This window comes from Rana temporaria, chromosome 12, assembly GCF_905171775.1.
Source record: "Rana temporaria chromosome 12, aRanTem1.1, whole genome shotgun sequence".
NCBI classification, from domain to species: Eukaryota; Metazoa; Chordata; class Amphibia; order Anura; family Ranidae; genus Rana; species Rana temporaria.
In genome coordinates, this window is record NC_053500.1 from 111739105 (window position 1) to 111755188 (window position 16084).

Below are 16084 nucleotides of genomic sequence, written 5' to 3' on the forward strand. Positions count from 1 at the left end.
TCTAAACATTCTTCATCACAGTTTAAACGCATTTCAAACACTCTTCTTCTTACCCAAATGTGAGGCTTGGGGATTTGAGAATATTCTGCTGTCAATTACGGGCTAATGTTATAAAGCATTTTATTGTGCATTTTATTGTGCACTCACAAATGGGTTGATGCATGCAAATTGTGTTAACATGAACATTTCCTGACACTCTTACCAATCAGAATTCTTGTTTCATTTATAGGCTTGGACTGCAGAAATGGCAATTGGATGCACATTTTATTTCTGACAGCTGGACTCCAGGTAAATATAAGAACACCAATTAATACAGCTCATTTTCACGAATACATCAATAAATGCATTTTTTTGTTTTACTGCAAGCAGTGTTAATACCAGAATTGGACTTTATCAACCCCTGGTAGTACAGCAGAGCTAAGAGGCGAGAGGGAGAAGCAGTACAAGGAGCCTTTCAGTTGTGTTGCAGTTCAAGGAGCATGCTGACAGAAGAAGATAGCAGAATGACAGAGAGATAAGCTCATCAGTCTGCTGCTTTTTCCTCCACTGTCATGTCACACACAAGGGGAGGGGCAAGACCAGTGGAGGGCTGGCAGCCTTAGGCCTGGGGTGCAAGTCCAGTCATTGAACCGCCGAATCAGCTTACCATCCATGGCCCATCTGGTTTTTCAATGAAGCCTCACCAGGGCACATCAGTGCAGCCAACTCCAGTGCCCATCAATGCAGCCTAATCCCTGGGACAGGTTACATGGGGTGTATGGGGGGGGGGAGATGAGGGTCAGCTAGGGGTATCAGGGTCTCTCACCTCAGTAATCTCAGCTCAGCAGGTCCTTGCACATCACGGCCTCCTGGGGGGGGGGGGTAATGCTCCTGATCCTGGGGTCAAGTTGCAGCCAGTGCCCAGCCTTTCAGCCCTGCGTCCCGACTCCCTGGCATGCCCTGCCTCTACCTGCTTCCAAGAATCCAGTCCCAGGGAGTTGTAGTTCCCTCAGTGCTGCTCTGTTATCCACCCACCGGGAGCTTGAGCGTGGACTACAACTCCTGGAATGCAACAGCTAGTGGTCGGCCCGACTTCCAAAACCAGAATAAAAAATAAAATGGTAGTGAGCATTTTGAACATAAGTTAGGGCGGCCTGGGAGGCAATTGCCACCCTGCCCCTCGGCCCAGCCCTCCCCTGGGCAAGACTTGTAAGGCAGGCCATAGACAGCGTCAATTTCTTTCCTGCAACCAAGGCTTCCCCCATCAACACAGACAGTGTTGACAGGAGAATACCCCCTGCCGAGCAATTTTCTTCTCCTGCCAAAAGAAGACCGTGATTATTGCTAGTGGCGAGTAGTCCGGCAATCCGACAGGCTGGTTGTACCCAAGTTGATTGATCAACTTGGTACAGTCAGCAGGCCAATTACAGGTTTTAATCTCGGCCGGTTCGTGCTGAACCAAATTCAAACTGTGTATGGCAAGCTTTATGCTGCGTACACACGATTGGAAATTCTGACAAGAAAAACGTGGATTTTTTTTCGACTGAATTTTGGCTCAAACTTGTGTTACATACTCACGGTCACACAAAATTCTGACTGTCAAAAAGCCGGTGACGTACAACACTACGACGAGCCGAGAAAGTTCAATGATTCCGAGCATGTTTTTTTTTTTCTGCGGCGGAATTGAATACAGACGATCGGAATTTCCAACAAGAACTTTTCCTGTCTGAAAATTTGAGAACCAGCTCTCAAATTTTTGCTGTCAAACATTCCGACAGAAAAAGTCTGATGGGGCCTACTCACTGTCGGAATTTCCGACCAAAAGCTCACATAAAACTTTTCTTGTCGGAAATTCTGATCGTGTGTACGCGGTATAAGCAATGGTTTACTACAGCTGAGAGAAATCATGTCTCCTCCCTCACCAGACAGGTATGTACTGTGTAGCAAATGGGTAAATCTCAAGATTTGGGTGGGCAGAAATACAAATCGTTTTGCAGGTAAAAGAGCATACTCTCTTTATATTGTTTGTGTGTTTAGCATTCAAGCTAATCTCTGGCCACATTCGTACCTCCCCACTCCCATCTAACTGGGATTCATTAAAAAACTAAATTAAAATCCCCTTTAATTTACCTGAATCCGTGATCACATAATGCTTGAGGTCCTCATTCTTTCATCTTATGGACTACAGTGGGAAGGTCCTTCTTCTGATGCCCACATCCATGCCTGAATGACATAAAAACTTTCCATTGACTGTCCAATAACCGGGTCCGCTCAGGCTCCAGGAAACTGCATCGGTATAAAGACACCAGGGGTTGATTTACTAAAACTGGAGAGTGTAAATTCTGGCACAACTCTGTATAGGAACCAATCAGCTTCCAGGTTTTTGTTTTGTCAAAACTGACCTGAACCATCAGAAGTTAGAAGCTGATTGGCTACAATGCAGAGCTGCACAAGATTTTGCACTCTCCAGTTTTAGTAAATCAACCCCGTTATACAATGGGGCAGCTACAAGAAAAGAGGCAGTGGGCCTGGACACCAACTCTTGATCTTCGGTCTTCACTCTGGAAAAAGATGGTGCAGAGGGTTATGTGATGACAGAACCACGTGGATAAGAAATGTGGTTAAAGGGTGTTTGGGAGGAAGAAGGGGGCAATCAAAGGGTAAATATAAGCAGTGGGGGGCGACAAATAGGTAAATCTGTTACTTTGCACTATATATCAGTAGATCAAAAGTATAAACTGAACTGTTGATACTTGAAAAATTATTTGTAATACAGCTGGACTACCATTTGTTCTTAAAATGTCACTTACTTGTTAATTCTTTACTTTATACTGGCTCCTATTGTTGTTCTGAAATTGGCTTCCTGGCTGCAGACTGGTGATACAGGCACTAGACATGTGCACACTGAAATATTTTGTTTCGGAATTTCGTTTTCGTTCGGAAAATACAGTTATTTAGATACTTCCGAAATTAGTTTTTATTTATTTTGTTTAGTTTAAAAATGCATTCGTCCGAAAATCCAAATTAATTAAGGTCGAATCTGTCATTGAAGACTCATGGTGACCGTCGAATGTTCTAAGAAGATTCGACGAAGCAGCTAAACTGTACAACGCCGCAATTGTACATTTCCTATCAAATGCTATGCCCGCAATCAATAGTAGAATTCTAATGTTGTATGACTAGTATTAATTATATTTATTAATTATTATTACTAGTCAGCCAACATTAGAATTCTTCTATAGCCTATGGGCGGAGCATTTGACCATAAATGCCCGCTCGTGCCGATCGTATGTTTTTAGCTGCTTCGTCGAATCTTCATGTCTCTATAATATCGAATCTTTTCTCTCTATGTTGACTCTTTTCTCTCTATGTCAAATCTTCATGTCTCTATAATGTCGAATCTTTCCTCTCTATGTCGAATAATCTTGGACTAATAGAGTTAGGTTAGGCACATTCAACCGCAGGTTCGATAGACACAGATCACTATTGTCACCGTTATGTTGAATCTTCTATCTATATCAAACTGTTGTCGCAACGAAACTAAAATAAAGCATTTTTTATGTCTGATCATTCGGATTTCGGACGAAAATGCATTCGGACGAAAACGAATGCGCATGTCTAACTGCCACTGGTTTTTCAGGAGGGAATCAGAAATACATTCTCCACCCACAAAATAACTACCACTATATAGTCTGTATATCTAATGTTGCTGTAGACAAGAGATGGTGGCATGGCAATGACTGTACTGTCCTGACTTATTATGACCCTCAGCATTCAGAGTCCACAGACGTTCTCCTGCTTTTCTTTTATAGACTGTAAATACAGGAAACTTGGAATTTTAAAGGTTTTAAAACATTTTGCAACATATAGAAATAAATAATTTTACTAGGGTGGTTAAACATCAGCTTAAGGCTAACAGATCTCATGTTTAAATATCGGAAATATCTAAATTAACGAAAACTCATTTTTTTTTTTTTTTTTTGTGTATTTTGTGCGTGTACTCGAGAGAGGAGCCGGACTGCAGGAGTTGGGAGTAGGCAGGCCTCCCCCAGAGGCAATCTGCCACCTTTCTCCATGCCCCGGGTGGCAATGGCAGGTGTGTGAGGGGGTCCTCCCACACAGCCCGCCCTACCTGCTCCGCTTTGAAGCCCAACGGGGCAGAGGGACTCCCTATAAGGGAGTGAGAGGATTAGCCCGCTCAACCAGCCCCGTTAGTCCTTCGCCTCTCTTTTTAGAGACCGCGTGGTCAAAGTGCGTGATGTTAACCCAATTTCGAGTGCGTGTAAGTGTGGTGGTTTTTGTGGGAGGGGGGTGGGCGTACTAAGCGCAGGCTTACCTCGCATAGCACACCCACCGGGAGCCGGGCTGAGACCACCAAACTCAATTCACATGTAGCCGAGAGCGTGATCCGAACCCCTAGCTGCAGAGGTGAATGGCTTGTCAGCGCAGTGCCAATCGCGTTGAGCCACCGCAGCTCCACCGAAAACTCATTTAACAAATCTTTCCGAATTCGTGAAATTGAAAATCTGAATTTATAACTACCGTATTTTCCGGCGTATAAGACGACTTTTTGGATGCAAAAAAATGCATCCAAAGTCGGGGGTCGTCTTATACGCCGGGTACGGTCTCTGTGCAGCTGCGATCGTCATAATTTCAAAGCTGCGCGCCGTCTTCTCAGCACGTCCTCGCTGTCCTGTGATTGGCGGAACAGAAATCTTCCCAGCAGCGCCTCTGTTCTGTTTTCCGCCTATCACGGATGCCTTCTCATCCTCGGACGAGATGAGAAGGCATCCGTGATTGGCGGAACATAGAACAGAGGCGCTACTGGGAAAATGTGTGTTCTGCCATCACAGGACACGCTGAGAAGACGGCGCACGGCTTTGAAATCATGGACGCTCGCAGCAGACGGAGACTGTCACCGGCCTGCAAAACGTGAGTGATGGCACAGTGGGGGGGAAAGTGGGGGCATGCAATGTGATGGCACTGTGGGGGAATGCAATGTGATGGCACTGTGGGGCATGCAATGTGATGGCACTGTGGGGCATGCAATGTGATGGCACTGTGGGGGAATGCAATGTGATGGCACTGTGGGGGAATGCAATGTGATGGCACTGTGGGGGCATGCAATGTGATGGCACTGTGGGGGAAAGTAATGTGATGGCACTGTGGGGGCATTTAATGTGATGGCACAGTGGGGGCATATAATGGCACAGTGGGGGCATGTAATGGCACAGTGGGGCTTGAAAAAAAGGGGGTAGTCTTATACAGTGAGTATATCCCAAAACCAAAAATTTTCCTGGAAAATTAGGGGGTCGTCTTATACGCCGGGTCGTCTTATACGCCGGAAAATACGGTAACATATAATAACTTAACTATTACACACTAACTATAAAATTATAGGAATTGGAATTTCCTTTCAAAGTTGGCTGTTAGTGAACGTAACAAATACAAATTTTCCAAAATAACGAACGCTGTATCTAAGCGAATGAAACATAACCCAATTATAATAATAAATAACAGGTATTGTGAATCCGTACAAACATAAAAAAATTATCAAAAGAAAATTGGAAACACTCACATTTAGAAACTGGATCAAGCGCTTAAAATTGAGGTTTGTGGGTAAAGCAATGACATTAGCAGGGCTCGACCCAACGCATTTCGTCTAAAGAGACATCATCTATATCTATATATATATATATGTATTTTCATTGTTTGAGCGCTGCACAACATTTTTACTTTTCACATATGCCTTAGTTTACACTTGTCTTAAGCCCTGTACAGACCGATGGACTGTTTTCATCGGACAAACCGATCGTATGTGGGCCCCATCGGTTTGTTTTCCATTGGTGAAAAAAAAATAGAACATGTTTTAAATTTTTCCTATGGATAAAAAAACGATAGAAAAAAAACGATCGTCTGTGTGGAAGTCCATCGGTCAAAAATCCACGCATGCTCAGAATCAAGTCGACGCATGCTCGGAAGCATTGAACTTTGAAACCAATAAGTCCTTGCGGCGTACTTAGGAGCAATGCACACACGGTTATATGTCCACGGATGGCGCATGCGCCGTTCGTTAAAAACGTCAATCACGTCGGGTCATGGTTTATTTACATAAAACACGCCCACCTCTTCATAATTTGAATTAGGCGCGCTTATGCCGGCCCATTTACGCTACGCCGCCTTAACTTAGGAGGCAAGTGCTTTGTCAATACAGCACTTCGCCTCTCTGACTTATGGCGGCGTAGCGTAAATACAATACGCTACGCCGGCTCAAACATACGCCGCCCTACGCGAATCCAGCTATATATCTTTCTATATATATAGATATATATATAGATAGATATAGATATATATATATCTATATATATCTATAAATATATATATATATATATATATATATATATTTAATATATATATATATATATATATATATATATATATATATTGTATACTGTAAGTGATGTCACTTCCAAATGAGGTTGTCATTCCGGAGAAGGAACCCTATAAAGTAACTGTCTTGGAAGTAAGACTTAAAAGGTTTTCTGTTGAGCTCAGTTTCTGGTCTTTTGAGTACCTTGTGGGTCACCAGCCTTTAATAATTTCTACTTGTCACCAAACCAAAGCCAGACGCACAGGCCCCAGCAGGTGACATGAATATTGTCTGTAATCCAGTAACTTCTAGTTAGTTAAAATAGACTAAGGTGCTAAACATGCTTTTCTGTCAGCCACGTCCCTTCTCTAATAAGTGACATTCCCAACTACAAACGTTTTCCCTCTAGTGAACAATATTCCTCTCCAGTCAATGATGAATTCTGCTCAGCAGGGAAGATCAAACCAGCTACTCTCTGCAGCTCAGTGCTTTCTGCTGTCTGGTAAGAACCAGACCACAAAGTGATATGCCCTCCAATTTAGAGAGTTTCTCATATTTAATGAGCATTTCATCATGGTGTGAGCAAACTTAGTGCCACCAAGGGGATCTGGTTCTCTGTTTAAAACAGATGGAAGCACTCCCTGTAGGCAAAAGATGGGTTAATTATTGGAAAACAAAAATCAGAATCTTGGGCAAGAAATTTATATCCAGCATTCAGACAGGAAATTAAATGTTAGGGATGATTGGCTTTCCAGGGAAAGAAAGAATCTGGTAGTGCTGGGGCTAAATGGCTTCCCTGCAGTGTCATATAAGAGGCTACAACCTTCTAATTTAAATTGCATGTTAACATAATATATTACACAATGAAGGCAGGATGTATGTAGCATGTAGTGAAATTGAATGCACTCAAAGCCATTGCTAGAAAAAATAAACGTTATACCTAGAGTACACCAAACCAACACACATGTTTGTATAGTCTAATAAAATGTAATGTATATCTAGTCAAAATGTATTTTTTGGTTTTTGGTATCGTAGTGAAGGATTATAATCTTTGTTGGATTTACCATTACTTACTGCCTAATGAAGCTGATAGCAGTATAAACCCAAGATCTAATCCGTCCCAACTCTTTTTTGCCACGTATATACTGCTGGCAGAGCTTTCTTGCCAAGTAAACCGTGCGTGTGTACAAGGTTTTCAGGTTTCTCGTCAAGAAAACTGCCCAAAATCTTGACGAGAAAAATAGAGAACCTGCTCTCTATTTTCTCGTTGTGATTCTCGGCAGTGTTTTCCTGCCGAGAAACCCGAGAGTGTGTATACTTACCTGTCACCGTGGAAACTCACGCATGCTCAAAATGACTTTAAGGCCCCGTACACACGAGGAGACATGTCCGATGAAAACGGACATGTCTCCTGGGAGCTTTTGGTCTGATGAGTGTACACACCATCAAACCAAAATCCCCGCGAACAGAGAACGCGGTGTCGTAGAAGACACCGACGTTCTCAAACACGGAAGTGCAATGCTTCCACGCATTTGTCGAATCAATTCGACACATGCGCGGGTTTTCGGGACGCGGGTTACACGTCATAACCAGCGGACATGTCAGATTAGGTGTACTAACCATCGGACATGTCCGACGGACATGTTTCCAGCGGACAAGTTTCTTAGCTTGCTAAGAAACTTTTGTCCGCTGGAAGCCTGTCCGCTAGGCCGTAAACATGGTCGGACATGTCCGCGGAAACTGGTCCGCGGACCAGTTTTAGCGGACATGTTCGACCGTGTGTGCGCGGCCTAACGCATGCGCTGTAACTTCCTAGGCATAGGTAGGGTGTAGCAAGATGGCGGCTACGGCTTCGAATGTGACGAGCGCATGTAGTCGATGACGTCACTGCGTTCGTTACATTCAAAAGAACAGCGGTTCTTCTTAATGGAGTGTCTGTACACTCGGCCGGCAAGAGATTATTGCCAATCTCGTCAGGAAAAACACATTTTTTTCCTGACGAGATTCTGGGCCGTGTGTACAGGGCTTTAGGAAATTTTCTCTTGACTGCCTGAGAGGAAATCTCTACAAAATAAGGGGCACTTCGACATATTATTGGAAGATATTTACCTCTCTTCTGGTGACAAATTAACATTTTAGAGGTCACTAGGGCAAATAGAAAGGATGATTTTCCCCAGTAGGTATGGAAATATCACAAGAGTGTCTCCACCTCCACATCAGTATACACACCAGGGATGTTGGACTCAACATCTGTTTCCTGTACATCAGTAAAAATTTTAAAAGAGACTTGAAGTCCAATAACAATCCTTCAAAATACTTTATTTGGCAAAAGATAAGTGAACTGGGACATCCAAACAAACCCAGCAGAACTAAATTAGTTTCAGCCAAATCTTTAGTCATAGTTACAGTACAGAGTTGGTAAGGTTGAATAAAGAGACCAGTCCATTCAGTTCAACCTGTGTATATGTGTGTTCATGTCAATAATCATTTCCCGTAACACTGTATACTGTGTTTGCTGAGATATCCATCCAATCGTTTTTTAAAACTATCAATACTTCCCTCTGACATCACCGATTGTGGAAGGGAATTTCACATCTTTACCGCCCTGCCAGTGAAAACTCCCCTACCCAGTTTAAACCACTTCTTCAATTTCAATGAGTGGCCCCATGTCTTCTTCCACTCCCTGAGACTTAATCGTTTATTGCCTATGCCAGAGACGCCAGTGAGGTATTTTTATATTGCCAACATATCGCCCAGCTGTCTCTTCTCCAGTGAGACTACGTTTAATGTTTGTAGTCGTTCCTCATAACTGAGGCCTGCCAGTCTCCTTAACTTTGTTGCCATCCTAAAAGCTCTAAGTTTGGTAGTGACTCTCAGTGGCACTGTTATGGGCACACATGCACTACCAACCACCATCCGACTGGAGTCGGACCACTTGACCTTCAGGAGAATGATTAAAACTCATCTCTTCTGAGGTAAAGGATTTCCTTATAGAAGGAATGGAAACAGCGCCCAGAGGCGATTCAGTTCGCAAGTTGTTGCGCTCTATAAGTTTTCACTCACTCACTCACTCACATGACTCTCTCCTGGCTCAATTGGCTTACCAGGACTTATGCCATCCAGTTAGTTATGACTAAGGCTTTGGTAGTACACCTTGATATTATGATAGAAAGAAATGGATGGCTGCACTCCATGGTAAATGATAAGTCTCTTTAATGTAAAATCCATAACATGAATGACATCACTGGACAAAAAAGCAGGTACAGGTAGACGAGTTTCAAACAGCATAATGTGTCTACCTGTACCTGCTTTTTTGTCCTGTGGTGTCATTCATGTTACGGATTTTACATTAAAGATACGTATCTTTACCTTGGAGTGCAGCCATCCATTTCTTTCTATCATAATATCAAGGTGTACTACCGAAGCCTTAGCCATAACTAACTGGATGGCATAGGTCCTGGTAAGCCAATTGAGCCAGGAGAGAGGCATGTGTGCCCATAACATCCGTAACATGAATGACACCACAGGACAAAAAAGTAGGTACAGGTAGACGCATTTTTATGTGCGAAACGCTTCTACCTGTACCTGCTTTTTTGTCCAGTGGTGTCATTCATGTTATGGATTTTACATTAAAGAGACTTATTATTTACCTTGGAGTCCAGTCATACATTTCTTTCTATCCTATTGCACAGCCGATGAGCCGAGGCTAGCACCCTTGGGAGTCCATTCACCAGCTTACGTGGTCCCATCACTCACCTGGAGCGCCATTTTCCTTTTCCCACCTTGACGTTCTGTTGGGCTTAGTTGGGGGTCTCAAATCGCTTTTCTTTTACCTGGTAAAGTATTGTGAGGGATTGTTATCAGACTCCAACTCTGTTCAAATGTATGCTCCCCTGCAGGCACACAGACAGTGATACAAGCCTAAGAGGGGTTGTAACCTCTCAACACTTTATCCAAAGCTAAACTAAATAGTTTGCGCTGTAGACACACTATACTTATTTTGTCATACAAATACATGAGAATAATGGTCTGTCATACAAATATCTGCTTTCAGCCAAACAAGTTTTGCTAAAGCCGAAGGATTTATGTTGCAGTTATCTGTAATAGCTTACATCATATAACCCATATCCAATGTCTATTGATATAAAAATATGATATAAAAATATCTAGCATTGTGATTACATTTAAAAATGATATATCTGTTGTTGATAACCCTAGTTATCCTAATAATATTACATACAAGGGTTGGTAGGGCCTTTGTATTGGGTTACAATGTGAGTCAGGGTTGTCTGGAATATATTCATACTGCATACAGTATGTTACACTGGCTGGACCATTTAAATTTGCCCTGAAGCTATGTCTAAATCCCTGTGGTACAAAGAAATTTAATTTTCTTCTCTCCCCATGGTAGATAACAGCCCAAGGAGGGAGAGAGGACGGGACTGTGTCCTGTGATTGGTTGATGCTGCAGTTGAAGAGACCCCTCCCCTGACAACAAGGGAAAAATAATTTCTGATTGGCTGAGAGGGCCAGGGAAGAGGTTATCCTCTGCCTGATGGAGGACACTGTGAGCCTAATGCCTCGTAGACACGACCGGTTTTCCTGGCGAGCAATTTTTTAGATTGGTCGGGAAAACCGGTCATGTGTATGCTCCATAGCAGTTTTCCCAAGGAGCAAACTGGCCGCAAAAAAATTAGAACCTGCTCTATTTTTTCCCGTTATGTTTCCCATCAGTCTTTTTCTCATCACGAAAACCGCTCATGTGTATGCTTTTCCGAGGAAAAAAAACGTGCATGCTCAGAATCAAGTATGAGGCGGGAGCGCTCGTTCTGGTAAAACCAGTGTTCGTAATGGAGATAGCACTTTCGTCACGCTATATCGGACTGAAAAGCACAAAGACTGAAAAGCGCGAACCGTCTCTCACCAAACTTTTACTAACACGAGGATCAGCAAAAGCAGCCCAAAGGGTGGCGCCATTTGAATGGAACGTCCCCTTTATAGTGCCGTCGTACGTGTTGGACGTCAACGCGCTTTTGTGGAGCGTTTTTTTGACTGAACGTGTGTATGCAAGGCAGGCTCAAGAGGAATAACGTCAGGGAAAACTTTGGGTTTTGGCATGTCAGGAAAACCGGTCGTGTGTACAGGGCATAAGGGGTGAGCCCACAAAAAAAAGGAATAGGTCTTGGTATGCCAATTGAGTTAGGAGAGAGGTGTGCCCAAAACAGTGCCACTGAGAACCACTACCAAACTGAGTGCTTTCTTTGGGACTGCTGCCACTAATTGCCAGTAGTGAGGAAGTGCTGAAAAGTGTTGTTAGACCATGTGCTGTGGGGAGAGACCATGTGCATCTGCAGGAGAAGATGGATGGGCTGAGAACTTTTCTACTGAGAGACCAGAAGGGAGAGCTGCCAATTGATTTATGTTTCTGCTGTGAGCTTAAAATTGCTGTTCCAGTATTGTTGTTTCAGTGTCTAGCTTTTCCAGTGTCCATGCCACATTCCATGGCCCAGGGTCCCTGAAAAAACAAACATGTGGCTCAGGGGCAGAGAGAAGAGAGTAGCATGAGTGCCTTATAGTTCCTGCTGGATGCTGATGCTTGAGGTTAGATATCTCCTAACCGGTCAGTGGTGTGTAGCCTTCCCTCAGGAGATGACGGACAGCAGACTAGACACAGGAGTAGCAAGCAGGAACATTACAACAGCAAGTGACACCACATGATCAGTGGACTGGTGGTAGAGTGATGCGTCGGATTTGGGGCTCAGGCAGGTGAATAGGGTGGAGCATCATCTGAGAGACTGAAGGAACTCAGTACAGGTGTGAAGTCAGTCAAGCTGGGTCAGCAACTGGCGATCAGATCAAGTACAATAATGTTAGCAGAAACTAGGTCAGTGTGCAGACCAGAGTCAGTAACTGATGAGCCAGACAAAAGAAGGAGCAGGCACAGGCATAGTCCAGATGCAAGCATAGGTCTGTACAAGCTATTGCCTCTTATAGGGTGGTCCCCACTCTGTCTCCAGCCATTATGGGCTGGACTTCCTTGGCTAGGGTATATAAAGTTGGGGAGGAGCATGAGAGAAGATAGCCATGAAGGACTCCTATTTGAGGGGTTAAGATAGAGAAGTGATTTTGGTTCTGTGATCCCCAGCTTGGTCCTGTGAAACATACCTCAGGCTGATAGACTGAGAGATCTACCAAAAAAACCCAGACCCAACTTATCCAGTGTTTCCTTTGGGCAATAGAGCTACAAATATTTTTGTTATTATGACATCTTTCCCTAACTGCCTCTGCAATTTCATGGACCTACAGACACACCGGCAGCATGGTGGGGGAAGAGGGAAATTCCACATATTACATTTGACATCACCGACATTCGAGGAAATATGGGTTGTTTTGTCAGTTCAGCATGAAAACATTGCGATTTGCAAACAACAATGTGTGATTGTGGTCCGTCTCCCACCCTGCACAGCCAGGCACAAGAAGTTCCAGACACACTTTAGTCAAGAAACAGTCCTTGTACTTCGTTTTTTTTTTATTAAGGGGATCTAACTTGGATGGGGATAGGGTGCTTATGGGATGCCCACTTGATTAAAGATAGGAACTTAGGGACTAAAACTATATACACCACTGATATATACAACCTCTTCTCTTCACCTCCAGCACATACACTTGCTTGCAGACTATCACTCCCAGGACCAGCTAGCACTGAATTTAAGGTCTGATACTCAGCCAGGCCTATGCAAATGCCCTTTACCGGCAGGGACTACGGGGCCCCTATGGGGAAGCAAAAAATAGTAGTAGTTCTTAGTGCTAGCTGTCCCACATGTGGCTACTGAACCCAGCACCACCTCTTCAGAGCCTGCCAACCATCCTGGCTGCAGCTGCCTCTTTCCACTGCCCGTGCCACTACAGTTCTCCTGACTGGCCCTGCACCAATCCCAGACTGCTCCAACCCAGTCCTCTTAGGCATGCCTCTCAGTCCTCCTGACTTTGTGTCACTCACCAGCCATTTGGGCTGTTCCCTTGTCTTCCTGGAGACTTGCCTGGCAGTGTTCTCCCGCTGTCCTCTTTGTGCCCAGTGCCTCCTGGCCAGGACTCCTATGTGGTTCTAGAAAGGACCCGTTCGCACATGAGCCCAGGCCCAAGTTCACCAGCCCCCCCCTCAAATGGGGGGCACCCTCAAAGGCCACGACGGCCTAACACTCCATCTCCAGCTTTCACCCTAACACAACCCCCCAGGTGGACTGACCCTGAGTGATTGAGATGGCCTGCCCCCTGCCAAATCAAGTTTGGGGTTGGTCAGGGCCCTCAGAATACTCCAGGCAGCTCCACCTTACTTCTCCTCCCATCTTTCTAGAAGGTTCTAGTACATTCTAGAAATAGGGGGGAGGTCTCAGTGATGCTTCCTGTGAGTCATCCAGCTCTCCCTGGATTTCTGCCCAACCCAGGGCAAAAAAAAAAACAGGCTTGGCTACCAGCCAAGCCTGCGCAAATTTACCTGCACTAGAAAAAAAAAATATTTACATTTCTAGCACTAAAGGGTGCTACACACCCATATTGCAAAAAGAAGAAAATGTCCATATATTAATTTTTTACATTAGAGCCTGCAAAGTTCTGCAACTGTGATCAGTGAGTTGATCATGGGTGCATTGTACAGGCTCCTGCAGACTTTCTCCAACCCAGATCAAATGGGATTGGATCTGTGATCAGATTATGCAGCTGTGTGGGGGCAAAGCGCCACACAGCTGCGCCAAATTAAAAACTCAACAGAAGCACTCAGCAATTCAGGTTCGGAGGGAGGTGATTTGAAGGTGCAAATGGCACACTGGTTCATGTTCTATCCAAAGTATAAGTGCAAGACGAAAAAATATTAGAAAGGTGGAATTAGCTTTTAAAGCTGAAATAAATTCTCCTATCGTTTTCAGCCAAGGACGCTGTCATCTTGGTCTCAGTTTTATCTTTAACTGCCATAATGCTGCACATGTGATCAGTTGTGACACCAGTCATTTGATGGTTTGACAGTTTGTTTGAGAGCACAAGCAATGTGACAGTTACATTGCCGGCACGTGCCAGGAATGTAACTGTTTTTTGGAACTGTCCTTCTTTAAGATCCAACAAAAACCACCTTAATTTTTGCCTTTCCAATTTAATTCAAATGCATTTTTTCAAAATCTTCCAATTTTTGCTAAAATTCAGGGAAATTTCAGGGCAATAAAAACACTTTATTTCACTTTCTTCTAATTTTAGACAAGGAATTGAATCACTTTAAAAAACAGTTTGCAGGCTTGGCTGATTGCTAATTCTGCAGATGAGATTACGTCCACACATAATACATTTTCCAGCATCTTGATAGATTTTTGCAGCTGATGATAACATCTTTTTAGTGCTGTAAAATGTTCCCTAGTGATCATTCAATGGCCATATCCTGGAAGATTCTCTCAAGTAACACTCAAATCTTCATCTGTCAAAATATCTTGCTGCGCATAAATAGCAGAAGAGACTCCAGCCCATATATGTTCATATAACACCGCAAATCACAAAGCATTGCATTAGGCTACAATATATAAAGCACCAAATTTTTTTTTTATATGGTTTGCCAGTAATATTATTCACAAAATATATTAAGTACTGAATGTGAACGTCATTGAGTATTAAAGCTGAACTCCATGCAGATATAAAACACTCAGTGTAATTCAGTTTATTACTTCATTAAAGCTGAACGTAAAGCAAAGCTTCAGCCCCTCTCCAAATATAATTAAAAGTCAGCAGATACAAATACTGTACATTTAGTATTAGGACACCTACCTGTCCAGGGAACCCACAATGTCGGCACTTTTTGAAATCGGCTCCCAGGTACTGTCCGCCACCATTCCTCGTAAGGGAAACCAGCAGCGGCTTCACAGCTGGTTCCCTACTGCACATGTGCGAAGCTTCCTTGTCATTTCTGAATGGCCGGTGGTGGTGGAAGGGGGAGGGCGGACTTCCAGGAGACCTTGCCACCCCTTCTGGGTGGAGATCTGCATTAACTGTACCCAGGGTTGGACTGGCCATTGGGACTACAGTGAGTTTCCCGGTGGGCCGATGGCTCAGTGGGGCCGGCTTAAGTGACAGCGGACCGCCGCCCCCCTCCGCTCCTCTGTCTCTCCCTCACCGCAGCGCTCATCTGGGGGGAACAAAGATGCAGGGGGAGGACCAGAGGAGCAGGGACGACGACAGAGGAGCAGGGGGGAGGGGACAGACAGCTGACTCAACAGCTATGCCATGGGAGAGACCTGTCAAAGTGGGCCAGTCTGGATGAAGTCCAGGGTCAAATTTTCGTCCCAGTCCAGCCCTGACTGTACCTGAGCACCACAAACTAAATATTCTATTGAAAATTTGAAAATAGTTAAAAGCAAACTCACCCACTTATTTATGTCTCCATGCCTTATTTTTTTGAGATATCAATTTGAAAAAGCAACCCCCCCCCCCCCCAGCCATGGCTATCTTGAGCAAGGCATTTACTAACTACGTCATGCAGGCAGGAGGGTGTGCTTAGCTGAGAAAGCCCCCTCTCTCCTCCTCTAGATTAAAGAAATAGTGTCCAGTCCATGAAGACTCCTGGGATGTAATACATCATTTTGGCCTAGACCAGGAACCAACTGAAGAAATGTAAAAAAACAAGTATATATAATATACGTTCCTGTATATTTACTAATGCTAACAGCATTTATATCTGTACTATGTTTTTTGAGTATGTGG

The 16084-nt window shown here is 43.9% G+C and overlaps 1 protein-coding gene across 2 annotated transcripts in view; it reads left to right on the plus strand.

Annotated features, from left to right (window-relative positions):
• The first annotated feature begins 227 nt into the window (after nucleotides 1-227).
• The window catches only part of CDH22 (cadherin 22), a 300904-nt gene continuing 285047 nt past the window's right edge, over nucleotides 228-16084 (plus strand). For both annotated transcript variants that reach the window (XM_040330178.1, XM_040330179.1), the window contains exon 1: nucleotides 228-288. The gene's annotated coding sequence lies outside the window, so the exon portion shown is untranslated. The remainder of the gene's footprint in view (nucleotides 289-16084) is intronic.